At 43.7% G+C, this 27,356-nt stretch overlaps 1 protein-coding gene across 1 annotated transcript in view; it reads left to right on the top strand.

Annotated features, from left to right (window-relative positions):
- The window catches only part of LOC144688344 (semaphorin-4F-like), a 186,636-nt gene that overhangs the window by 89,136 nt on the left and 70,144 nt on the right, over positions 1 to 27,356 (top strand). The gene's annotated exons all lie outside the window — the stretch shown is intronic.

The following is a 27,356-nucleotide window of genomic DNA, read 5'->3' as shown; positions in this document are numbered from 1 at the left end:
TGGCAAGACTTAGAACATAATGTCTAATGTTAGGTGTGATTCTGCAATTGGACAGCACTTGCTGAACAATCCCGAGTGTGCTAAGAATTACACTAACATCCAGTTGAAGATTATCAGTTGGGCTCACAATATGACTCGCTTACACTTGTTAGAATCAGCATATATTCATATGTAGGGACATGTCATCTACAGGCAAAAAGAACATATCCAGGCATTGCACCTATTTTGAATTAAACGTGGCAGACAATAGTTCCCCGGTGCATTCTCCATGGCAATACCTCAACCAATCAGAGTTGACTTGCCAACTAATCGGCACCCTTTTCTCAATAAGTATAAATTGTTTCTTGCTTTGAAATTTGGCTTTCTTGCACCTGTCCTGATGAGTGCAAGACAAAAAACTTGGACAGCATATCTTTTTCCAGCAATAAAATTTCTTACTTACATAGCAACTTTAAAGTAATCAAACGTCCCAGGGTGCTTCTTAGCCATTATAAAACAAACAGTAGTAAGTAGACAGTAGTAAGAAAGGATCTTGGCTCAGATGATCAGGAAGTAGAATCAATGTGGGTGGAGATTAGGAATAACAAAGGTCAAAAAACACTGCTGGGAGTAGTTTATAAGCTCCCTTACAATAGTTATACCATCGGACAGAGCGTTAAACGAGAAATCATTGGAGCTTGAAGGAGCAGCAATGCAATAATCATGGGGGACTTTAATTTTGACATAGACTGGACAATTCAAATTGGCCAAGGTAGTCCGGAAGATGCATTTGTAGAATGTTTTTGCGACAGCTTCCTAGAGCCATACATTATGGAACCAATTAGAGACAAAGATATTTTAGATCTAGTATTGTGTAATGAGATAGTGTTAATTAGTAATTTCACACTAAAAAACCCTAGGAAAAAGTGATCATAACACAACAGCGAGAAATCTTCAACAAAAATACATTCCATTGAAAAACAAAAGCTCGGTGAAAAATCATTCTGTGTTCAACTAGGGAAGTTAATAGTTGTTTATTGTTTGAAAAAATAAACATTTTTTGCCGAAGCTTTTCACCTTGCACTTATCAAGACAATTCGCAAGAAAATGTCAACATCAGGGGAAACAACAAACTTATGCTGTATGAGAAGTGAGTGCTGATTGGTTGGCAAGTGTAGACTACATGACAGGGTTTGTCCTCATGCTCACTGCATCTGTGTATGTATGGGCTGCCCAAGACGCACAAAAGTAATGTACCTTTAGGCCCTATCTTACCTATGACCAGCTCTGTACAGCATGAATTGGCCAAGTAGTTGAGGAAATGAGCATGCTTTCCAGATACATGGAGCAGAATTTTGCCCTCAGCGGGGGTGGGCGGCGGTGGTCGGGAAGCTGCCTGCGATCGGGGCCGGACAGCGATTTCATGCTGGCGTGCCAATTAAGGCCCGCCCAGCGTGAAACGGGTGCTGCAGCACTCAGCGGTGCCTGTGTGTTGGTTGGGGGGGTGGGAGGAGTGCGAGAGTGCAAGTTCGCGCATGCACATTGGAAAAGAGTTTTGAACATTAAAAATAAAGATTTTTAAAATGTTATAAAACATGTCCCCTCATGTGACTTTTATTTTATTTTTTTTTGCTGTTGGAAACCTCACCCGCGGATGAGGTTTCCTAAAAAATGCAAAGGCGGCTTGGCCTTTTCGCCTGTCCACCAACCGTAAGGTTGGCTGGGCAGCGAAAAATTTCTTTCAACTATAACTTTAATGTCCTTAATAGGCCTTTTAATTGTCGGTGGGGCGTGCTGCCGAGCCCCACGTGTGCCCACCAACCGAAATATCATGCGAGTGCACGATGACTTCGAGACGCTCGCCCAATGTCATCGCATGTCATTTTACACCCAGTCGGGTCAGGCAAACACCCGCCCAACGAGCGTTAGATTCTGGCCACGATGAAGGATTCCTTTACATTTGCAAAGATCATACAGGACTTGCATGTCGACAGCAAGTTGCGTCCATATGCTCATTTGACATTGCTAGCCTATTCACCAATGTTCCACTAAAGGAAGCCATAGATATTTGTGCTGCAGCATTATCATGGCGATCTAAGAACACCACCATTGCGTGAATCAGTATTCATTGAGCTTTTGAACTCAGCAACTCACACTGTTGAGTTCAGTTTTAAACGACGCTGAAATTCATATACTACATTACTCATTTGTGTGATAGGCAGAACATCTTTTTGGCTTGACGGCAACATCCTGTTACTGGTGAATACCGCTTGTGTTGCTACTGCATAGCAGCAGCGCGAAACAGTTAGCTTCCACTGTTACTCAGATTCTTGAGATTGACTACCTTGGAAGGGCAAGGTGAGGTGGACTGGGCACTTTTCAGGGCTGAAAGTGATGACCTTAGGCCCGTTCATGAGTTTGTGTGATACACAGCACGAAATGATCTGATAAGGGTAGCCATTATCCCACAGGATGTCTTTGATGCGCCTCATTTTAACATCAAGCTTGCATAGAGAGGATAATTGGTGTTGCCTTGGGATCCCCTCTAGGCCTAGCTCACACAAACATGAGAAACACATCTTCAATGGAATGACACCTAACCTCCTACCCCTTGCATATTTCCGAAAAGTGGATGACACATTTGCTATATTTAAATCCGCAGCTACATGTAATAAATTCCTTGCGTGTCTTAATGGGCTCCATCCTGTGCTCAAATTCACCTTTGAAACGAAGCAGTCAAATGAACTCCCTTTCCTTGACATACTAGTTGAGAAATCTGCCACAGGGTTCTCCACCATGGTCTACCGCAAGCCTACCTTCACTTATCAATACATGCATTGGGATTTTTACAGTTCCATGTGCTGTAAGATTGGCCTTACCAGCCACCTCGTAAATAGGGCTCAAGCTATTTGCTCACCATGCAAGCTTGATGCTAAAGTGGGGTGCATCAAAGACATCCTGTGAGCTAATGGCTACACAGATCAAATCATTTTGCACTGTATATTGTGCATACTCATGAACGGGCTCAAGGTCATCACTTTCAACCATGAAAAGTGCCCAGTCTACCTCACCTTGCCCTTCCAGGGTAATCTATCTCAAGAATCTGAGCAACAGTTGTAGCTAACTGTTTTGCGCTGCTACTATACAATAGCAACACAAATGGTATTCACCAGTAACAGGATGCTGCCACCAAGCCAAAATGGCTTCTGCCTATCACACAAATTAGTAATGTGGTTTATGAATTTCAGTGCCAGTGTGATGCTAGTTATGTAGGCCATAAGTCCCAAAGACTGGCGGATCATATCAAACAGCATGTCCCAGTTGCTGTTCGCAACGGGTAGGGTATAGACTGTATACAGTCAACCCATACCTGCAAAACCCAAAACACAGTGCCCCAACATTAGGTGTGATTCTGTGATTGGACAACATTTGCTAAGTTATCCTCAGTGTGTTAAGAATTGTGCAGACAACCAATTTAAGCTGGTTAGTCGGGCTCGCAGTGTGGTGCATTTGCATGTGCTGGAAGCTACATATATTAATACACAGGGCCCTGTTCTTTACATACAGAAAGAACATGTACACAGATTGTGCCTGTTTCAGCCAAACAAACTAAATGACAGCCATTTGCTGGTTCATTCCCCAGGGAAATGCCTTGACCAATCAGAGTCAAACTGTCTGGTTTAAATTTCAAACAATGCTTGGCAGTTAACTGTCAGTCACTATAAACTGGTGCATTCTTCATGGCAACGCCCCTACCAATCAGATTCTACTTGCCAACCAATCATCACTTTCTTCTCATACAGTATAGTTTTGTTGTTTCCCCTGACATTGGCATTTTCTTGAAAATTATCCTGATGAGTGCAAGACAAAAAGCTTCAACAAAAATGTCTCTCTTTTTCAGCAATACTGAAGTTAATAGTATTAGATTGAAAGAAGGAGCTTATAATGTTGTGAAGAATAGCAGTAAGCCTGACGATTGGGAGAGTTTGGAAACCAGCAAAGGGTGACCAAAAAGTTAATAAGTGATAAGGTAGAATATGAGAGTAAACTAGCCAGAAAACTAGCTCAAACAGTTGTAATAGCTTTAACAAGTATATTAAAAAAAGAGATTAGCTAAAGTAAAGTTAGAGACAGAAACAAGAGAAATTATCACAGGGTACTGCTGCACTTCAGTTCTGGTAGGGAGTTCCAGGATTTGTCTCAGCGACAGTTTAAAAAAGAAAGGTGATGTATTTCCGAGTCAGCGTGATGCATGACTTGGAGGGGAACTTGCAGGTGGTGATGTTCCCAGGTGCCTGCTGCCCTTGTCCTTCTAGTCACCAGGTGTCACAGGTTTAGAACGTGCTGACGTAGGAGCGTTGGAAAGCTTGCAGTGCATTTTGTAGATGGTACACACTGCTGCCACTGTATGCCGATGATGAAGAGAGAGAATGTTTAAGATGGTGAATGGGGGCTTGTCAAGCAGGCTGCTTTGTCAAGCTCCTTGAGTGTTGTTGGAGCTGCACTCAACCAGGCAAGTCAGGAGTATTCTATCACTCTCGTGACTTGTGCCTTGTAGATGGTGGATAGGCTTCAGGGAGTCAGAAGATGAATTGCCTGCTTTTGTAGCTACAGTATTTATGTGACTAATCCAGTTAAGTTTCTAATAGATGTTTACAGCACAGAAGGAGGCCATTCGGCCCATCGTGTCCATGACGGCCAACAAAGATCTGACTACACTAATCCCATTTTCCAGCGCTTGGCCCATAGCCCTGGAGGCTATGGCAACGCAAGTGAATATCTAAATCCTTCTTAAATGTTATGAGAGTTTCTGACTTAGCCACCCTTTCAGGCAGTGAGTCCCAGACTCCCACCACCCCCTGGGTGAAAAAATTTCTCCTCAACTCCCTTCTTAGCCTCCTACCTTTTACCTTAAATCTATGGCCCCTGGTTATTGACCCCTCTATTCATAGAAAAAGTGCCTTCCTATCCACCCTATCTATGCCCTTCATAATCTTATACACCTCTATCAGGTCCCCTCTCAACCTTCGCTGTCCAAGGAAAACAACCCCAGCCTATCCAATCTTTCCTCATATTTCAGACCCTCCAGCCCAGGCAGCATCCTGGTAAATCTCCTCTGCACCCTCTCCAGTGCATTCACATCCTTCCTATAGTGTGGTGAACATAACTGCACGCAGTACTCCAGTTATGGCCTAACCAGCATTTTATGCAGTTCCAGCTTAACCTCCCTGCTCTTGTATTCTACACCTCGGCTAATAAAGGCAAGCATCCCATACGCCTTCTTAACCACCTTATCTACTTACCCTGCTATCTTCAGGTATCTGTAGATGTGCACAGCAAGGTCTCTCTGATCTTCAGTACTTTCCAGAGTCCTACCATTTGTTGTGTAATCCCTTGGGGAGAGCTAACAAGGCAAGGGATCGTGGTGGCATAGTGGTATTGTCACTGGACTAGTATCCAGAGACACACAGTAATGCTCTGGGGGACCCGGGTTCAAATTCCACCAAGGTGAAATTTGAATCCCATTTTAAAAAATCTGGAATTGTTGATTGTCATAGAAACCCATCTGGTTCACTAATGTTCTTTAGGGAAGGAAATCTGCTGTCCTATATGTTATTCCAGTCCCACAGCATTGTGGTTGACTGACTCTTAAATGCCCTCTGAACAAGGGCAATTAGAGTTGGGCAACAAATGCTGGCCTAGCCAGCGATGCCCACATCCCATGAACAAATTTTTTAAAAGTGCATTACCTCACACTTTTCCGGGTTGAGTTCCATTTGCCACTGCTCTGCTCATCTGATTGATGTCCTCCTGCAGTTTACGGCTGTCCAGCTCATTATTTGCCATCGTACCAATTTTAGTGTCACCCATGAACTTCTTGATCATACCTTCTACATTTAAGTCCAAATCATTTACGTACACCACAAACATCAAGGGCCCCAACACTGAGCCCTGCGGAACCCTGCTGGAAACAGACTTGCAGTCACAGAAACATCTCTCTACCATCACCCTCTGCTTCCTGCCTCTCAGCCAATTTTGGTTCCAATGTGTCACTTTTCCTTGGATGCCATGGGCTCTTACTTTCTTGACCAGTCTGCCATGAGGGACCTTATCCAAAGCCTTGCTAAAGACCATGTAGACCACATCAACTACATTACCCTCCTCAACATTCCTGGTTACCTCCTCAAAAAATTCAATCAAATTTGCCAAACACGACCTCCCTTTAACAAATCCATGCTGACTATTCCTGATTAATCCATGTCTCTTCAAGTGCAGATATATTCTGCCCCTCAGAATTCTTTCTAGTAACTTCCCCACTACCATTTATTGCCCATCCCTAATTGCCCTTGAGATGATGATGGTGAGTTGCCTTCTTGAACCGCTGCAGTCCCTGTGGTGTAAGTGCACCCACAGTGCTGTTAGGGAGAGTACCAAGATTTTGACCCAGCAACAGTGAAGGAATGGCAATATATTTCCAAGTCAGTATGGTAGGTGGCTTGGAGGAGAACTTGCAGATAGTGGTGTTCCCATGTATCTGCTGCCCTTGTGCTTCTAGACCTCTGGATAAGTCTGTATCAGAGGCAGAGGAAATAGCTTTGTGCAAAAATAGGTCATTCTACATGAGAACATTTACAATGAGATAAAAGCTGTTGATCTATAATCGAAGGGAAATGATAATTATGTATCTTGTACGAGTGGTAAGAGCAAATTGAGGTGATTGTCTAAGAATGTAACAATAGATGATGAGACAGTATGAAAGTGGATTAGTTTAATGGCTATTTTCTTGCATAATCTGTTGAAACCAATAAAGAGAATAAGTTTTTGTGTGACTGGGATGCAGTGAATTATAGTTAGGGTAGGTATTTTGACAACATGCAGAGGGAATTATATTTTCCATTCTGTGTGACTGACGATGCTGCATAAATGCAGGTAGGAAAGACTTGATTACTTGAAAGGATCAATTTGTTTGTTTTCATATTGAGGAACACGTCAGAGTGCAGTACATGACCAAGATTAAAAGGAGTAGAAGAGAATATAGCAGCCTTGGTATTAAAAGGGAGTGCTGGTGGCTGGTACGTGCAGAGGCCCGACTAAATTTCACAGCCAGGCCACATCAGCATTAGCTGCTTTGGAGGCCCGTCTGAATCAGGCACTACCTGCCCGGCAGGAGGAGGTCACAGCTGGGGATCCTTGGGATTGGTCCTCACTGGTCAAATAAGTGGTAAGAAGAGAGGCATGGAGGTGATAGGGATGGTAGGGACTGGAGGGTTAGGGGAGGCCCAAGACTTTCTTGTGAGATCAAAAAGAACATTCCTGCCCCTCCAAGCCTCCAAGGAAACATCACATAACAAAACCAGATTATCTGGTCATTATCACGTTGCTGTTTGTGGGAATTTGCTTAGCAAATTGCCTCATGTGTTACATAACAGCAGTTGCTACACTGGAAGCACTTCAGTGACTGTGAAATGCTTTGAGACATCCAGTGGTCATGAAAAGCGCTATATAAATGCAAGTCTTTCTTTTAATATTGGGAGCCATTGAGAAGGCAGCGTAATCAAAGGCTGGGAGGGGTGGAGTTGGTAAATCATTCCCTTGATATAAACTGGCCGCCTCACCTTTTTCAATAGGCTGGGTGGAAGGGTTGGTTGGGTTGGAGATAGAGTGTGGCGCGACAGAATTAAAATCAGGACTTGTATAATTCACAAAATGGTGATTAGATAATGATCAGCTGGAGTTTAGAAGCATGTAGGTTTTAGAAAAGAAGTAATAATTGAGGAAGATGTGGAAACAACTAAAATGGAAGATTTTGTGCTAAGCCTAGAAACCTAATGTGTAAGTGAGGTCTTTTGACAGTGTTTCCCAGAACTAAGGTCAGTTAATAATGTTGAGAAATGTTAGCTAACTTCTGAGAATGTTCACATTAGCTTCTGATCGATAGTAGAAAGAAATGTAATTTTTCAGGTGAAAACAGTGACTTGTTGGAAAAGTACAACAGATTACTCGGTGCAGGCTCTTTGAATGAACACATCTAAAATATTAAGCTATCTTATCTTTTAGTCCTAATTGATGTGCTAAATATCTTCAGCCTTTTCTGATTTGGCATCTCATTTCTTTTAACTTTAACTTCATTAAGGGGATGAATTAATTTCATACAGCTAAATGGTAATGATGGAAGATAACGAGTAAGAGGGAGAGGACAAATAAAGGAAACAAAGAGGATTAGCAAATCGTTGATACAAGATTAGAAACTAAACCCGAGATTGCCAGATGGATGGTCATAAATGTTTCTCTTTCTGCTTGGTCTTATATTTCTCTGTAAGCTTGTTTCTTGCTTATGCATTTACACATTCATCCGTCAGCAAGATCCACTTGTTTTGATGTACTTTTTATTCCTAAAAATACAAAAATATGCAGATTTATGAAATCTGCAAGGAAATGAGGCTATGCAGGAGAAAGATGCAAACTTTCCTGGTTATTGTTATGGCCAGCAGTTAATGTTATGTAGTCAGACAGGAAAAACATGACTTGTCAGTCTGTCACAATTGAAGTGACAAAAAGTATGGTTCGAAAGAAATGGCAGACTGTAGCCCTGTAAATAATGATGCCCTTTTAGGTTTAATGTGACATTTGTAAGGTTGAGGTTACAGATGTAAAATAGGTACTTATGTATTCTGGATTATCCGGATCATAGATTTGTGTACTTAAAGCAAAACAACTTGTTGTTGCATAACCTGTTTTGCGATGAGGAAATTGTTAAACTGGAGTAGTTCATGGTAAATTTTATCAAAAACAACTTTTTTTTGTTTGAAAATGTGAAATTTGCTTGTGCTTGGGAAACATAATGTTTCTGTCACCCATTAGATCGGTAGAAGAAATCACAGAATGTTTATGGCTCAGCAGGCCATTTGGCCCATCGCATCTATACCAGCTCTCCAAATGAGCAGCTCACCTAGTTCTTTTTTTATTCATTCACGGGATGTGGGCTTCTCTGGCTGAGCCAGCATTTATTACCTATCCCGAGTTGCCCTTGAGAATGTGGTAGTGAGCCTTCTTGAACCATTGCAGTCTATTTGGTGTAGGTACACCCACAGTGCTGTTAGGAAGGGAGTTCCAGGATTTTGACCCAGCGACACTGAAGAGGTGGTGACATATTTCCAAGTCAGGATGGTGAATGACTTGGAGGGGAACTTCCAGGTCGTGGTATTCACATCGTTCTGTGGGCTGCTTTGTCCTGGGTAGTGTCAAGCTTCTTGAGTGTTATGGGAGCTGCACCCATCCAGGCAAGTGAGGAGTATTCCATCACACTCCTGACTTGTGCCTTGTAGATGCTGGACAGGCTTTGGGGAGTCAGGAGGTGAGTTACTCGTCGCAGGATTCCTAGTTTCTGACCTACTCTTGTAGCCACAGTATTTATATGGCTAGTCCAGTTCAGTTTTGTCATGTCCATGTCCACCATCTTCAAGGCACAAGTCAGGAGTGTAATGGAATACTCTCCACTTGCCTGGATGAGTGCAGCTCCAACAACACTCAAGAAGCTCAACACCATCCAAGACAAATTTGACTGGCATCCCATCCACAAACATTTACTTCCTCCATCAGTGACGCACATTAGCAGCAGTGTGTAACATCTACAAGATGCACTGCAGGAACTCTCCAATCCTCCTTAGAGAGCACCTTCCAAACCCGCGACTGCTACCATGTAGAAGGGCAAGAGCAGCAGACACATGGGAACACCATCACTTGCAAGTTCCCCTCCAAACCACACACCATCCTGACTTGGAAATATATCGCTGTTCCTTCACTGTTACTGGGTCAGAATCCTGGAACTCCCTTCCTAACAGCACTGTGGGTGTACCTACACCACATGGACTGCAACGGTTCAAGAAGGCAGCACACCACCACCTTCTTAAGGGCCGTTAGGGATGGGCAATAAATTCTGGCCTTGCCAGTGATGCCCACATCCCATGAATGAATAAAAAAAGAACAATGCTGGACCTCACCAAGGCTTCTTCAGCAGCACCTTTCAAACCAGTGACTCTTACCACCTAGAAGATCAAGGGCAGTAGATGAATGAAGAGCATCACACCTGCAAGTTCCCTCAAGACATACACCATCCTGGTATATTGCTATATCGCCATTCCTTCATGTTGCTAGGTCAAAATCCTGGAACCCTAACAGAACTGTGCATGCATCTACACATGGACTGCAGCAGTTCAAAAAGGCAGAACAACACCATCTACACAAGGGCAATTAGGGATGCGCAATAGTGCAGGCGATACTCATATCCCAACAATGAATGAAAAAATACAAATGAAATGCACATGAAATTGGTATTTATTTCAATGCTGACAAAGACTGGGGAAGAGACATGTGAACTGCCTTATAAAGCACACAGCACATGGAAGATCCCAGAAGATTGGAAACAGGTCAATATGATAACCACATTCAAAAAAGGGCGTCAGAGACAGAAAGCAACAGACCTATTAGTCTGACCTTCATTTAGAGTCATAGAGGTCTACAGCATGTAAAAAGGCTTTTCGGCCCTTCGAGTCTGCACCGGTCAAACAAGTACCCAACTATTCTAATCCTATTGTCCAGCACTAGGCCCATAGCCTTGTATGCCATGGCATCGCAAGTACACGTCCAAATACTTCTTATTTTTTTCATGTAATAAAATAATGACTTGACAGATGTCAGCCTGGGGAGGGATAGAGGTGCTCAAATTAGCCTTGGTATCCCTCTGAAATTGAATTGCAGGGGCAGGGATCATGGTTGAATCTGCCAGTGTTCTGTTTCTAATATCTATCAAACGATCTTGGTGCAAAGTTCTGAAACTATGTTGCCATTCCTTCATTGTCGCTGGAACATAATCCTTGAACTCCCCTAACAGCACTGTGGGTGTACCTACACGACATGGATTCACAGAATCACACAGTGCAAAAGAGGCCCTTCGGCCAATCGAGTCTGCACCGATATGTGAGAAACACCTGACCCACCTACCTAATCCCATTTACCAGCACTTGGCCCATAGCCTTGAATGTTATGACGTGCCAAGTGCTCATCCAGGTATTTTTTAAAGGATTTGAGGTAACCTGCCTCCACCACCCTCCCAGGCAGTGCATTCCAGATCGTTCTCTGGGTAAAAAAAGTTTTTCCTCACATTCCCCCTAAACCCCCTGGCCGTCACCTTGAACATGTGTCCCCTCGTGACTGACCCTTCAACTAAGGGGAACAGCTGCTCCCTATCTACCCTGTCCATGCCCCTCATAATCTTGTATACCTCGATCAGGTCACCCCTCAGTCTTCTCTGCTCCAACGAAAACAACCCAAGTCTATCCTTCATAACTTAAATGTTTCATCCCAGGCAATATCCTGGTGAATCTCCTCTGCACCCTCTCCAGTGCAATCACTTCCTTCCTATAATGTGGCATCCAGAACTGCACACAGTACTCCAGCTGTGGCCTCACCAAGGTTCTATACAACTCCAACATGATCTCCCTACTTTTGTAATCTATGCCTCGATTGATAAAGGCAAGTGTCCCATATGCCTTTTTCACCACCCCACTAACATGCCCCTCCGCCTTCAGAGATCTATGGACACACACGCCAAGGTCCCTTTGTTCCTCAGAACTTCCCAGTGATATGCCATTCATTGAATACTTCCTTGTCAAATTACTCCTTCCAAAGTGTATCACCTCACACTTCTCAGGGTTAAATTCCATCTGCCACTTATCTGCCCATTTGACCATCCTGTCTATATCTTGCTGTAGCCCAAGACACTCAACCTCACAGTTGACCGCCCGGCCAATCTTTGTGTCATCCGCAAACTTACTAACCCTGCCCCCCACTTGGTCATCCATGTCGTTTATGTAAATGACGAATAATAGGGGACCCAGCACAGATCCCTGTGGTACACCACTGGACTCTGACTTCCAGTCACTAAAGCAGCCTTCTGTCATCACCCTCTGTCTCCTACAACTAAGCCAATTTTGAATCCGCCTTATCAAATTACCCCGTATCCCATGTGCATTTGCCTTCTTTATAAGTCTCCCATGTGGGACCTTGTCAAAGGCTTTCCTGAAATCCATGTAAACTGCATCAACTGCACTACCCTCATCTACACACCTGGTCACCTCCTCAAACAATTCAGTCAAATTTGTTAGGCATGACCTCCCTCTGACAAAGCCATGTTGACTATCCCTGATCAAACCTTACCTCTCCAAGTGGAAATAGATACTCTCCTTCAGAAATTTCTCCAATAGTTTCCCTACCACTGACGTGAGACTCACTGGCCTCTAGTTCCCTGGCTTATCTCTACAACCCTTCTTAAATAGCGGAACCACATTAGCTGTTCTCCAGTCCTCTGGCACCTCCCCCGTGGCCAGGGAGGAACTAAAAATTTGGGTGAGAGCCCCTGCGATCGCCTCCCTTGCCTCCCTCAGCAGTCTGGGACACAAATCATCCAGACCTGGAGATTTGTCCACTTTTAAGCCTGCCAACATCCCCAATACCTTGTCACTCCCTATATCAATTTGCTCAAGAACCTTGCCGTCTCTCTCCCCGAGTTCGATACAAAGAACAAAGAAAAGTATAGCACAGGAACAGGCCCTTCGGCCCTCAAAGCCTGCGCCTATCGTATTGCCCGTCAACTAAAACATTTTGCACTTCCGGGGTCCATATCCCTCTATTCCCATCCTATTCATGTATTTGTCAAGCTGCCTCTTAAACACCACTATCGTACTTGCTTCCACCACCTCCTCTGGCAGCGAATTCCAGACACTCACTACCCTCTGCGTAAAAAACTTGCCCCGCACATCTCCTCTATAGTTTTCTCCTCTCACCTTAAATCTATGTCCCCTAATACTTGACTCTTCCACCCTGGGAAAAAGCTTCTGACTATCCACTCTGTCCATGCCACTCGAAATTTTGTAAACTTCTAACAAGTCGCCCCTCAATCTCCGTCGCTCTAGTGAGAACAATCTGAGTTTCTCCAACCTCTCCTCATAGCTAATAACCTCCAGACCAGGCAGCATCCTGGTAAACCTCCTCTGCACCCTCTCCAATGCCTCCATATCCTTCTGGTAATGTGGCGACCAGAATTGCACGCAATATTCCAAGTGTGGCCTAACCAAGGTTCTATACAGCTACAGCATGACTTCCCAGCTTTTATACTCAATATCCCTGCCAATGAAGGCAAGCATGCCATATGCCTTCCTGCCTACCTTATCCAGCTGCGTTGCCACTTTCAGTGACCTGTAGACCTGTACAACCAGATCCCTCTACCCGTCAATGCACTTAAGGGTTCTGCCATTTACTGTATAATTCCTGCCTGTATTAGACCTTCCAAAATGCATTACCTCGCATTTGTCCGGATTAAACTCCATCTGCTATTTCTCCGCCCAAGTCTCCAACCGATCTGTATCCCGTTGTATCCTTTGACAATCCTCTTCACTATCTGCAACTCCTCCAACCTTAGTGTTGTCTGCAAACTTGCTAATTAGCCCGGTTAAATTTTCCTCCAAATCATTTATGTATACTACAATCAGCTAAGACCCCAGCACTGATCCCTGCGGAACTCTACTAGTCACATCTCTCCATTCAGAAAAGCACCCTTCCACTGCTACCTTCTGTCTTCTATGACCAAGTCAATTCTGTATCCATCTTGCCAGCTCACCTCTGATACCGTGCGACTTTACCCTCTGTACCAGTCTGCCATGAGGGACCTTGTCAAAGGCCTTACTGAAATCCATGTATATAACATCCACTGCCCTCCCGTCGTCGATCATCTTTGTCACTTCCTTGAAAAACTGGATCAAGTTAGTGAGACACGACCTCCCCTTCACAAAACCATGCTGCCTCTCACTAATACGCCCATTTGCTTCCAAATGGTAGTGAGATACCTTCATCCTCATTCTCTTGGGTGAAGACGGATGTGAAGTATTCGTTCAACACTCTACCGATGTCCTCTGGCTCCACCCATAGATTGCTCCCTTGGTCCGTTATGGGCCCTACTCTTTCCCTGGTTATCCTCTTCCCATTGATATACTTATAGAATATCTTGGGATTTTCCCTACTTTTACCAGCCAGAGCTTTCTCATATCCCCTCTTTGCTCCCCGAATTGCTTTCTTAAGCTCCACCCTGCACTTACTGCACCCCACTAATGCCTCTGCTGATTTACTCCCCTTGTACCTGCTAAAAGCCTCTCTTTTCCTTCTCGTCGTATCCTGAATATCTCTGGTCATCTATGGTTCTCTGGGATTGTTACTCCTTCCTATCGCCCTAGAGGGAACATGTTGAGCCTGTACCCTCCCCATTTCCTTTTTGAATGCCCCCCCACTGCTCTTCTGTAGATTTCCCCACAAGTAGCTGTTCTCAATTTAACTTGACCAGATCCTGCCTTATTTTACTAAAATCCGCTCTCCCCCAATCCAAAACATTTTTTTGCAACTATTTTTCTGTCCATAACAAACTTAAATTGTACCAAGTTGTGGTCGTTATCACTAAAATGCTCCCCAACCACTACTTCAGCCACCTGTCCAGCTTCATTCCCCAGAATTAGGTCCAGCGCTGCACCATCGCTTGTTGGACCCTGTACATATTGACCTAAAATGTTCTCCTGTGCACATTTCAAGAAATCCACTATGTCTATCTCAATTAACGTTGAGAAAGTTGAAATCACCTAATATAATTACCCTATTATTACAGTTTTTACACACCTCTGCAAATTGTGCACATATTTGCTCCTCAATTTCCCACTGACTATCTGGGGGTCTATAATAAACACCTAATAATGTGGCTGTCCCTTTTTTATTCCAAAGCTCTACCACAAAGCTTCATTCCATGCCCCCTCCAAGATATCATCTCTCCTTACTGCAGTAACTGACTCCTTAACTAATAATGCAATGCCTCATCCTCTTTAACTGCCTCCCCTGTCTTGCCTGAAGATTCTATATCTTGGAATGTTGAGCTGCCAATCCTGCTTCTCCCTCAACCACATCTCTGTGATGTCTACTATATCACAATTCCACGTGTCAATCCTCACCCTTAACTCATCCGTTTTACCTGTAATACTCCTGGCATTAAAGTAGAGGTCATCCAGCCTTGCCTTACTCCCTTGAAACTTAATGCAGCTGTACTTCATCTGACTTGATTGTTTTACTGTATTATGATGTGTCCTTATTCTGCTAACATTGTGTCCCCTCCCCCTGGCGAATTAGTTTAAACTCCTCCCAACAGCACTAGCAACCCGCCCACAAGGATATTTGTCCTGCAACAGTTCAAATGGCAGCTCACTATCACCTTCTCAGCCATTAGCGATAGGCAACAAAAATGCTAGTCTAGCCAGTGATGCCCATGTCCTGTTAAAGAATAAGTAAAAAGCAAAATTCACATATAAAGCTGAGGAAAAGGTAGGGCTCAGCTGTGACATTCCTCCCAGCTCAATGCCTGGGATTGGTCACATAAGGAAAAAAATGAACTTGCATTTATATAGCACCTTTCGCTACCCCAGTATGTCCCAAAGCACTTCACTAGCATTAAAGTACCTTTGAAGTGTAGTCATTGTTGCAATGTCAAAATGCAATAGCTAAGTTGTGCATAGCAAAATCACACATACAACAATGTGGTAGTGATAAAATTGGTCCGGGCACCAGGGAGAACTTTCCTGTTTTTTGAATAGTGTCAGAGGATATTTTATATCCCTATAGGGCAGATGTCATTTTGGTTTAACATCTCATTCGTAATATGACCCCTTTGATGCTTCAGCACTCCCTCTATGCTGCACTGAGTATCAGCACAGATTTTGTTGCTGAGGACTCTTGAATATGGCTTGTACTTACATTTTTGTAAATCAGAGGAAAGAGTGCACACAACTGAGTTACTCACCATTCTCAGACATGAAAAATGGCCACTTAAGCAAGTGAGCTAAGGATGTCCAGGATCCTTGGCACCGTACCCCAGCACTAGACCGCCTTGCTGCATGAGGGGGAAAATTATAAGGGGAAAGCTCATATTTTTTAAAAATCAGAGCATATTTTTAAAAATTTATTCATTCATGGGATGTCACTGGCAAGGCAGGCATTTATTGCCAAACCCTAATTGCTCTTGAGAAGGTTGGTGTGAGCCACCTTTTTGAACCTCTGCAGTCCATGTGGTAAAAGTACTCCCACAGTGCTGCAGTGCTGTTAGAGAGGGACAACGAAGGAATGGCACCAAGTCAGCATGGTGTGTGACTTGAAGGGTAACTTGGAGGTGGAGGTGTTGTCATGCGCTTGCAGCCATTATCCTTCAAGGTGGTGGAGGTCATGGGTTCTGGAGGTACAAAAAAGTAATTGCGAATTGCTGTAGTGAACCTTGTAGGTGGAACACCGCTACAGCTATGTTAATCCGGTGGTGGTGGGACTGATATTTAAGGCGGTGGAACAGGGGCTGATCAAGTGGGATGTTTTTCCTGGATGCTGTCAAGTTTTGAGTGTTGCCGGAGCTGCATTCATTCAGGCAAATAGGGTTTTCCATTGAACTCATGACTTGAACCTTGTGAGTCATTTGTTACTGAACACTCAGCCTCTGCCCTCCATGTGTAGCCACAATATTTATGCGGATGATCCAATTAACATTCATGTCTATGGTCGTTTTCCTCCCCCCACCCCCAATGCTTCTGGCAGAAGATTCAACAGTGGTAACACCATTGAATGTCAAGGGAAGGTGATTAGGCTCACTTGTTGGACATGGTTATTGTCTGGCACTTGTTTGGCACGAATGTTACATGACACTTATCAGCTCAATTCTCCAGGTCTTGCTTCATGCAGACACAGATTGCTACATATTTTGAGGAGTCGTGATTGGAACTGAACAATCATCAATGAACATCCCCACTGCTGAACATTAATGGACCTAGAACACTTACCAGAGGAACTCCAGCAGTGATGTCCTGGGACTAAGATGGTTGACATTCATAAACCAGAACCATTTTCCTCTGTGTTAGATATGATTCCAGCCGCTTGAGAGTATTTCCATGATCTCCATTGACTATGGTTTCTTGATCCATGCTTAGTCAAATTCCACCTCACCTTTGGAATTCATCTTTTTTGTCTATGAAGCAAAGTTGTAATGAAGTCTTGAGCCAGCAGAATCCAAAATGAGGTTCACTGAGCATGCTATTATATGTGCCATTTGATAGCACTGTTGACAACACTTTCTGTCACCATGCTGATGATTGACTGTAGGTTGATGTGGTGATAATTGGCCAGGTTACATTTATCCTGGTTTTTGTGGAGAGCACTGGGCAATTTTGTACTTTGTCAGGTAGATGCTAGTTTTATTGTTACACTGGTACAGGTTGACTAGAGAGATGGCTAGTTTTGGAGCACAAATCTTTAGCATTACAACTGGATCTGCAACTGCTACCACCTAGAAAGACAAGGGTAGCAGATAGATGGTAACAAGACCACCTGGAAGTTCTCCTCCAAGTCACATTAACCTCCTAACTTGGAAATATATCGCCATTCCTTCACTGCCGCTGGGTCAAAATCCTGGAACTCCCTAACAGCACTGTGGGTGTACCTACACCACATGGACTGCAGCGGTTCAAGAAGGCAGCTCATCACCACCTTCTCAAGGGCAACTAGGGTGGGCAAAAAATGCTGGCCCAGCCAGTGAAGCTCACATCCCGTGAATGAATAAAAAAAGACCAGTGCCCATGTTATTCTCAGTGCCTCTTTCAAGGGAAATGGGAGTGCCTGGGTTGCTCCATGCGGAGCCAGGAAGCTTCATGGAGTCCACAGTCAATGTTGAGAACTCCTTGAGTCACTTTCTCCTGATTGTATGCCGCTGTGCTGCTGACAGCGTTTGCTGCCAACGCTGTACATGCGCAGTTGTATGCTGATGGTAGGCCCAGGTTAACGGTTGCCATCTTTATAGGGGGCAGTGTGCAGCAGGGCACATGCGCAGTCATCACGGTCCATAGCAGCAGGAAGAGAGAATGTAGTGAATTTCTACCCAGAACTCGCGATGGATTTTGGAAACTGCTTTTACAGGGGGCTAGAAGGGAAGGATTTGCAGACGGGAAACTAAAATCTTTTGCTTGTGGAAAATTTTAATGCAGCCATATTGGTCAGTGTTTCAAAACTCTGTTTCACTATGTAATGTAAGATTCGGCGTTACTGAGGCTGCTCTTGCCCCTGCTCAACTTCCTGGAGCTGCACTGTGCATGCTCTCCACAGACAGTAATGTAAGTGGATTGTAGGTTGCTGTGAGTGCTGCCTCTCCGTATCGCCTCTCCTCATTCTCCCCCCTTCTATCACTCTGAGTTCTAGGCTGCAGGCTCCAGCAGTGACGTTGTTGGATTTCTGCACATGCGCAGACTGGTATCGGTGGCCATCTTGTGTGGCCATATTATGCTGGCAGGAGACACAGTGCTGTGCTGCCACCTCTGATATGTTTGTCATGCCAGTGGGAAAGGATCTACCTGGGGGGTGATGGAGGAGAATGGGAAATTGACTGTTCGGTATGCATCTGTGAATGTGATTACCTCAGGCTGTTGCTTGACTAGACTATGGGACAGTTTTCCTACATTTGGCACAAGTCACCAGATGTTAGTAGGAAGTTGCAGGGTCGACTGGGCTGGCTGTGCCCTTGTGTCTGAATTCAGTGCCTAATTTGATGCCAGATAGTCCATCCGGCTTGGTTCGTATTGTACCTTTTTGCACTGGTTTGATACAACTGAGTGGCTTGTTAAGAGTCAATTCCATTGTTGTGCATGCTGACACCATGCACTGTTTCCGCATTATTACAGCATCAAAACAGTTTTTCAAAACAAACACCATAGCCAAAGATGTACACTAAACAGTGCACAACTTCAGGTAAACAGGCTCAACATTTAAAATGCCTTGGGCCTTGGGCTTCGAGGCAGTAAACTCTGGCACACTCAAAACAGTATATTGCAATGACAGCACTTGCACAAACAGAATGAGTCATCCATATTAGCATGATCATTATTGACTGGAACAAGCTGTGTTAGCTTGCACTGCAAGGCGTTCTGCAAAATTCGTGCAAAGCCTCAGGCTTTTGTAGGATGGCTTGTTTTGCTAGTGCTGTCCTGTTCTAATTTACGCAGTTGACCCAGAAATTCAAAACAATTTCATCCTGGTTATGCTGGAACTGACAGTGTCTTGGCATAGAAGGACTGAGGGCGCGACAGAGTTCAGGATTTCCCACCATCAGTGACAATACATCCTTTCATATATGGGTGGGCGTATTGTTACATTATGCAAATGTGCTTGGCATCCAGTGTTGGCATAGGCACTGAAGGAGCCATTTAAAGTTTAAAGGAGCCAGAAAGTTTTTTTGTGCCTTTAAAAAAAATGCATATTTTGTAAATCACTAACAAGCAGTACGGAGTCCACACCACGCACTACGGTCAGTCTCTGAGGCAAGTCACAGAGAGCCTCCATGCCCACATTCTCATGCGCTCCTGACAGACGTGGAAGAGCCTACCTACTAAATGTGATTGCCCTGATTGTAGTCTATGTATCAAGTGGGAGTGGGGGAGTGGGGTGGGTGGGGTGGGGGCTGCAGTCCTATCATTACAACAGGCAAAAGTCTGCCATACTGTATAATCCAGGTGTCTGACTTTAGCCATACTGACCGGAAAGGAGTTGATTAATTTCCTGGTAAAGCTGCTATAATTAACACTGTTTCTCTGGGCTAGGGAGAAGATCAGATCAGACTATTACTTCTCATCATGATGTGGTGTGCCTGCATGGAAATTGTATTTGAACAAGATTGGATTTGCTGTGATGTCTCTAGAAAGATAGCCTTCACAGGGTCACACACAGGGTCACACATAATGCACAGTCACTTAGATATGATAAAATGGCACCTTTTGTTTTCAAGATGTGAACAATTCCTGGGATCCAGTCAAAAACATGCTTGTTAAACTTTGTGGCTTTATGCACATGTTTAAACATAAAAATCAATAAGTGAGCAAGCATACTAAAGTTCATATGGTTCAGTATGAACATAACAGGACCCAGGACTGATTCTTGGTCAATAGTGAATTAGCTTTTTTCTATTTATCCATGGGATGTGGGCTTCGCTGGCTGGGCCAGCATTTATTGCCCATCCTTAGTTGCCCTTAAGAAGGTGGTGGTGAGCTGCCTTCTTGAACCACTGAAGTCCATGTGGTGTAGGTACACCCACAGTGCTGTTAGGAAGGGAGTTCCAGGATTTTGACCCAGCAACAGTGAAGGAACGGCGATATATTTCCAAGTCAGGATGGTGAGTGACTTGGAGGGGAACTTCCAGGTGTTGGTGTTCCCATCTATCTGCTGCCCTTGTCCTTCTAGATGTTAGTGATCGTGGGTTTGGAAGATGCTGTCGGAGGAGCCTTGGTGAATTCCTGCAATGCACCTTTAGATAGTACACACTGCTGCTACTGGTGGAGGGAGTGAATGTTTGTGGATGTGGTGCCAGTCAAGCAGGCTGCTTTGCCCTGGATGGTGTCAAGCTTCTTGGTTGTTGTAGGAGCTGCACTCATCCAGGTAAATGGGGAGTATTCCATCACACTCTCTCATTCCATCACTAATCTCTGATGGCAGCACTTGGGGTTTCCCTCAGGCTAGCAGTGGGAGAATTCAACTGAGGCAAGTGTGGGATGGAGAAGGTAGAAGTGAAGGAGTCTCAGCCCTTGCAATTGTCTAACAGATTCGAGGTTCTTGCAGCCTATATGGATGAAAGCGGGGGTTGCAGGGTAGATGAGCAAACTGACCATGGTACGTGGTACAGGAAACCATTTAAGCAGAGTGAACGGGTTGGGGCGGGTGTGGGGTAGTTAATAGGAATGTAGTGGTAGTACTGGATAGTATAGTCAGGAGGATAGACACAGTTCTCTGCAGCCAAGAGCATGAGTTCAGAAGGATGTGTTGCTTGCCCAGTGCCAGGGTTTGGGACATCTGCTGTGGGCTGGAGAGGAACTTGCAGTGGGAGGACAAGGATCCAGTTGTCATTGTCCGCTTAGGTACCAATGACAAAGGTAGGACTCGGAAAGAGGTTCTGCTTAGAGAGTATGAGCAGCTATGGGCTAAATTAAAAAGCAGAACCTCAAAGGTAATAATCTTTGGATTATTACCTGAGCCACAAGCAAATTGGAGTAGGATAAATCAGGTAAGAGAGTTAAATGCATGGCTCAAAGATTAATGTGGGAGATGAAAGCAAAATACTGCAGATGCTGGAAATCTGAAATAAAAACAGAAAATGCTGGATAAGCTCAGCAGGTCTGGCAGCAGTTGTGGAGAGAGAAACAAAGTTAACGTTTCAAGTCCATATGAATCTTAGAGCTAAAGAGAAGTAGAAATGTGATGGATTTTATACGGTTTGAGGTTGGAGCAGGTGGAGCAAGATAGAAGGTCAGGTATAGGTGGGAGCTAAGGAGCTATTAACAAGGATGTCATGGACACAAGACAAAGGGAGTATTAATGGTAGTGGTAAAGACTAAAGAAGGTACCGATAGTGGCATAAAGGTAAGATAGTAGAATGTGTTAACAACAGAACAAGGGTCAGCGCTCTGTGAAAGCACAACATAGAAACAAGTGACAAATGGTCTTTTTGGGGGGCGGGTTTGGAGAAAAAGGATAAAAAATGAATAAATAAATAAAGATCAATAAATTGAACATTTTGTTTTAATTTTAATACTCCAGTGAAGTCCAATGCAAACTGGAGGAACAGCACCTTATCTTTCGATTATGCGCTTTACAGCCTTCCGGACTTAACATTGAGTTCAACAACATCAATATACCTAAAATGAGATGTCAACCTGGTGAAGCTACAACACAGGACTACTTGCATGCCAAATGGCATAAGCAGCAAGTGATAGACAGAGCTAAGCGATTCCACAAGCAACAGGTCAGATCTAAGCTCTGCAGTCCTGCCACTTCCAGTCGTGAATGGCGGTAGACAATTAAACAACACACTGGAGGAGGTGGCTCCACAAATATCCCCATCCTCAATGATAGGGGGACCAGCCTATTGGTGCAAAAGATAAGGCTGAAGCAGTCGCGACTATCTTCAGCCAGAAGTGCCTAGTGGATGAACCATCTCTGCCTCCTCCACTGACTATCTGGGGGTTTATAATAAACACCTAATAATGTGGTTGCCCCTTTTTTATTCCTAAGCTCTACCCAAAAAGCTTCATTCGATGCCCCCTCCAAGATATCATCTCTCCTTACTGCAGTAACTGACTCCTTAACTAATAATGCAACGCCTCCTCCTCTTTTACCCCCTCCCCTGTCTTGCCTGAAGATTCTATATCCCGGAATGTTGAGCTGCCAATCCTGCCCTTCCCTCAACACGTCTCAGTGATGGCTACACAATTCCACATGTCAAACCTCACCCTTAACTCATCCGTTTTACCTATAATACTCCTGGCATTAAAAGTAGAGGCCATCCAGCCTTGCCTTACTCCCTTGAAGCTTTTTGCAGCTGTACTCACTCTGACTTGATTGTTTTACTGTATTATGATGTGTCCCTATTCTGCTAACATTCTGTGTCCCCCCCCTCTGCCGTCCATGAAGCAGTCCATGTCCAAATGCAGCAAGACCTGAACAATATCCAGGCTTGGGCTGACAGGTGGCAAGTAACATTTGCGCCACACAAGTGTCAGGCAATGACCATCTCCAACAAGACAGAATGAAACCATCAGCCCAAATCGCATGAACGAATGAAAAAAAGGTATTTTGGTCTTTATTGCAACCAGTAAAAACCGCATGTGGAGTATTCTGTACAGTTTTGGTCTCCCTACCTATGGAAGGATATAGCTGGAGGGAGTAGAATTGAATGTTCACCAGATTGATTCCTGAGATGGCGGGATTGTTGTAAAATGAGAGATTGAGGAGACTGGGCTTATATTCTCTCAAGTTTATAAGGATGAGAGATGATCTAATTGAAGCATGCAACATTCTTAGAGGGCTCGATAGGGTAGATGCAGGAATGATGTTTCCCCTAGCAGTATGGTCTAGAACCAGGGGATACAGTTTCAGAATAAGAGGTAGGTCATTCTGGAATGACATGAGGAATTTCTTCACTCAGAGGGTGGTGAATTTTTGAAATCCTCTACCACAGAGGGCTGTAGAGGCTCAGTCATTGAATATATTTTCTAGGTGTTAAAAAGATCAGGGATGTGGGGATTCAAAGGTTACGGGGAGAAGGCGGGAGAATGGAGTTGAAAAACCTATCAGCCATGATTGAATGGCGGAGCAGACTCGATGGGCCGAATGGCCTAATTTCTGCTCCTATGTCTTATGGCCTTATGGATTCCGCGGAAAAATGGCATTGAGGTAGAAGATCAGCCATCATCCAGTTGAATGGCGGAACAGACTCAAGTGGCCAAATAGCCTACTCCTGCTCCTATTTCCTATGTTTATCTGATTCATGACTAATGCTAAGTATACATATCTGGATATTGGATGAGAACCTATGGTGATACCTCCTACAGTCGAATACTTCTCAGACAATCATTTCCTTCATTCGCAAAGGATGGCTGAGTGCTTGGTTAGGGCTTCCACAAAGTGGTATTCACCTTTGTAACTGCATTCCTTTGTGAGTCAGCACCTTTAGGATTAGAAGGGAGAAAATGGACTAAATAAGAAAACCTTGCATACAAGAGGCGACGTAATTGACTTCATGGAAATAGCTGTGCCGAGTGTTTCTCCAGTGTTCTACCGTCATGAACTTAAGAACCAGGTCTTCTGAAAATGAGTTAACTATAACTATGAGTAAACAATACTTTACATCTCCCTCCAGCATTTCAAAATATAGCTGTAAATTACAAAACCCACTATTTGTACCATTGTGAAAGTGGTTACCATATTTGAGGAACTCTTGCTCACTAACTGTGGTGGTGTAGAGCATTCTGAGTCAGAAGTCCTGGGTTCAGGTCCTCATTTATTGGATGTTGGCATCGCTGGCAAGCAGTTATTGCCCATCCCTAATTGCCCTTGAGAAGATGGTCGTAAGCCACCTACTTGAACTGCTACAGTATGGTGGTGTAGGTAGTGCTGTTAGGGAGGAAGTTGCAGAATATTGATCCAGTGACAGTGATGGAACAGTGATGTATTTTCAAGTCAGTATGGTGTGTGACTTGGGAGATGAACTTTCAAGTACTGATGTCCCCATGCACCTGCTGCCTCACTCTTCTAGTTGATAGCAACACTCCAGTGCAGTACTGAGGAAGCACACTACTGTTGGGGGTGCCATTTTTCAGATGAGACGTTAAAGCAAGGCAAACGTACAAGATCCCATGCCACTATTTGATGAAGACCCAAGAGAGTTCTTCCTGATGTCCATCCCATTATTTATCCCTCGACCAACATCACTAAAGCAGATAATCTGGTCATTATCACATCATTGATTGTGAAATATTGCTTTGTAAAGATTGGCTGTCTTGCTTTCTACATTACAACAGTGACTTCAAAAGTACTTCATTGGATGTGAAGCATTTGGGGATCTCCTGAGGTTGTAAATGCAGATCCTTTTCTCTTTCTGTCTCTCTCTGTCATCACATAGTTCTGTTTCTGTTGACAGATCCCACCCAGCTTTTTCCACTCAGATGCTCACACAGAATTGCATACCTGCCATTTTCTTTTTATGCCAAGTTAGCAGGGTGTTGTTCTCTGAGTAGTATTATGTATGTGGCAGCAGTGGAGCAAAGTGTTTGTCCCTGCTTGCATAGCCCAGAATTAATGAGCAGTGAATTTGAAAACCTTACAGCGCTTTTGTCTTTCTAACTCACAGATTCAAATTCATTGGGGTAGAAATTGGAACTTGTTGCAATTGTTTTCTGGTGAGAAATGAAGCAAGTTGACCAGCTTCCCAGAGCTAACTGGGTTCCATGTGCCAAAGATGCCGGAAATGCATCTAACACCAAATTAGGTTGGGGTAATTTCTTGGCCGATGCCTAAAGCAAAATGTTAATTAAAGGTTTAATGCCTGTTTGAGGACCCTTTCCTGAAATTGGACTGTTGTCTATGGTGAAAGCATTGGGCTTGCTCTGCTCCAGTTTTTGGAAGCGACTTAAAAAGCTGTTGTGAACAGAGAGTACGTTTTTTAAGTAAAACTTTTGCATTAAGACAAGATGAGCATACATGCTCTTTTCCGCTCCAGAGTGCTCCTGAAATCCACTGTCAGCTATAATCTTATAATCTCACTTATATTAATACACTGCAGAAGGATTTGCCTATGGCAGTTTTTTGAAAGAACTATTCACTCCTCTGCTCTTTCTCCATAGCCTTATAAAATATGTATCCCATTCACTTTCAAAAATTTCTATTGAAATTGCTTCCACCACTCTTTCCAGTGCATTCCAGATCCCACTTCTGTGTTAAAAGGAAATTCTCACCTCCCATCTGGTTCTTTTCATTCTCCTTATTTTTTTGCTAGATGCATCTTGAAGCTTACATGCCTACCGGGGTTCCTGTAAATTGCAGTCCAGTCTTGTATCACCTCTGATACCTACTGTATTTCCTCTGGTTCCTTCCTAACGCAAGCAGAGTTAGTGCAATTGTGATTTCCATTACAGTCAATTATTAAAAGAGAAACTGTGATGCCAGCTTAGTGCTAAAATACGGTAAAGTTATTTATGGTTCAAGTCTTATTGTAATTACATGGCTCTTCTGCTCTCAGAAGGTTCAGACAGTTTGATAGGGGTACCCCTGCAGCATTTCCTTATAAGATCACAAGTATTGCCAGGATTGGCTGCTGACTGTAAGTTTAGATGAGGGTGAAAAAGAACTGTGGGTAAATATACCACCTGCACTAGGCAGGGAGCCCTCAGGCTCAGCAACAATGTTCGATGTTGAGTTGACTGACTTAAAGCACAGGAGTTGCTGTGGCTCTGCAGTTTTCTTCAGCTAGAAGGAGGAAACAGCTGTCAGGCAGGTTCCTGCTCCAGATTGCTATCCAGCGTTGGTCAGTGCATATATTTCAGGACAGGAGACAGGCCATGGCTGTGATGCCATCCACCTTCATATAGACTGTAAACCTCACTTTCTAACTTGCAGACGAAAAATTATTGCTTGCATTCAGCGAGGTTCCACAAATAGCAATGACCTGGTCATCTCTTGGTTGAGAGATAAATTAGAGACAACTTCTGCTAACAGTGCTATGGGATATCTTATGCTCGCTTGAGAGCAGCTGAGATCTTGGTGTACAGCTTATCTGTACTCCCTCACCTGTAGCGTACTCCCGTACCGTACTCCCTCAGTACTGCTTTGGAGTGTCAGTCTAGATTTTGTGCTTAAGCCTGTGCGGTTTGAACCCATTACCCTCTGACTCAGCAGTGAGACCTCTGTTGATTGAGCCAAGATATCAGCATATCTTAGGAAGGAGGGTGAGGGGATGTAAAGATTAGAAAAAAAAACAATAATTGGTCTCTTTTAGACCAAACTGCCAATTATTTGGAGCAGTCATGATGCAGGGACCACATGCTGTGCAGCACTCATGTCAAGTCCTTTGGAGTGAAAGAATGCAGCACTCAAAACAAAAGAATCCTGTCATTTATACAATATACTTGTAAATGGCATCTGTTCAGATATCATTAAAAGTTTCATTCCAATGCATGTTTTAACTCTGACAACTGAATTGAGATAAGTTAGAGCATTACATCTGGTTTACTGATATTTGACTTTCACGGCAGCTGACGAGCAGACAAGTGCATTAAAGCTTGAAGAGTCCTTATTTGGTGTCAAAATGACTCACCTCCAAGATAGCAAGAGGATGAGGTGGCTCTTTTGGTTTGTTTGATCTCATCCCTCCACACTCATGCAGTAATATATATAGCACAGAAGAAGTACTACGCTCCATGGCTCTTTCTAAGAGCTATCCCCTGCACGTTCCCATAGCTCTGAAGTATTATTTTTCCCGTTCAAGTATTCATCTGATTCCCTTTTGAAAGTTGCTATTATATCTACTTCCACCGGCTTTTCAGGCAGTACATTCCCATTGTAACAAATCAGTGTGTGGGGCGGGGAGGGGGAGGCGGGGGGGGAACCTCCTTGCATCACCTCTGGTTCTTTCACCAACTTATGTAAATCTGTGATCTATGGTTATCCATACTTCTGCCACTGGAAACAATTTCTGCTTATTTATTCTATCCAAACCCTTTATGTTTTTGAACACCTTTATTAAATCTCCCCTTAACCTTTCTTAATGGTATGTTAATTATATTGTTAGGAAACACAGGTGAAGGGCTTTGTTTAATTAAGTATTTTGAACACATAAATAGGGGGTGGGGCTATCACTTTAATTTAATTTGTTAATTTGCCTATTTGTTTATTGTAGTATTCTCTAAATAGGGGATAGCTGGGACACTGGGTGTGTGGGAGGA

Source organism: Cetorhinus maximus, chromosome 1 (assembly GCF_964194155.1).
Source record: "Cetorhinus maximus chromosome 1, sCetMax3.hap1.1, whole genome shotgun sequence".
NCBI lineage: Eukaryota > Metazoa > Chordata > Chondrichthyes > Lamniformes > Cetorhinidae > Cetorhinus > Cetorhinus maximus.
The sequence above is the reverse complement of the archived record's forward strand: the minus strand, read 5'-3'. Positions and strand labels throughout refer to the sequence as shown.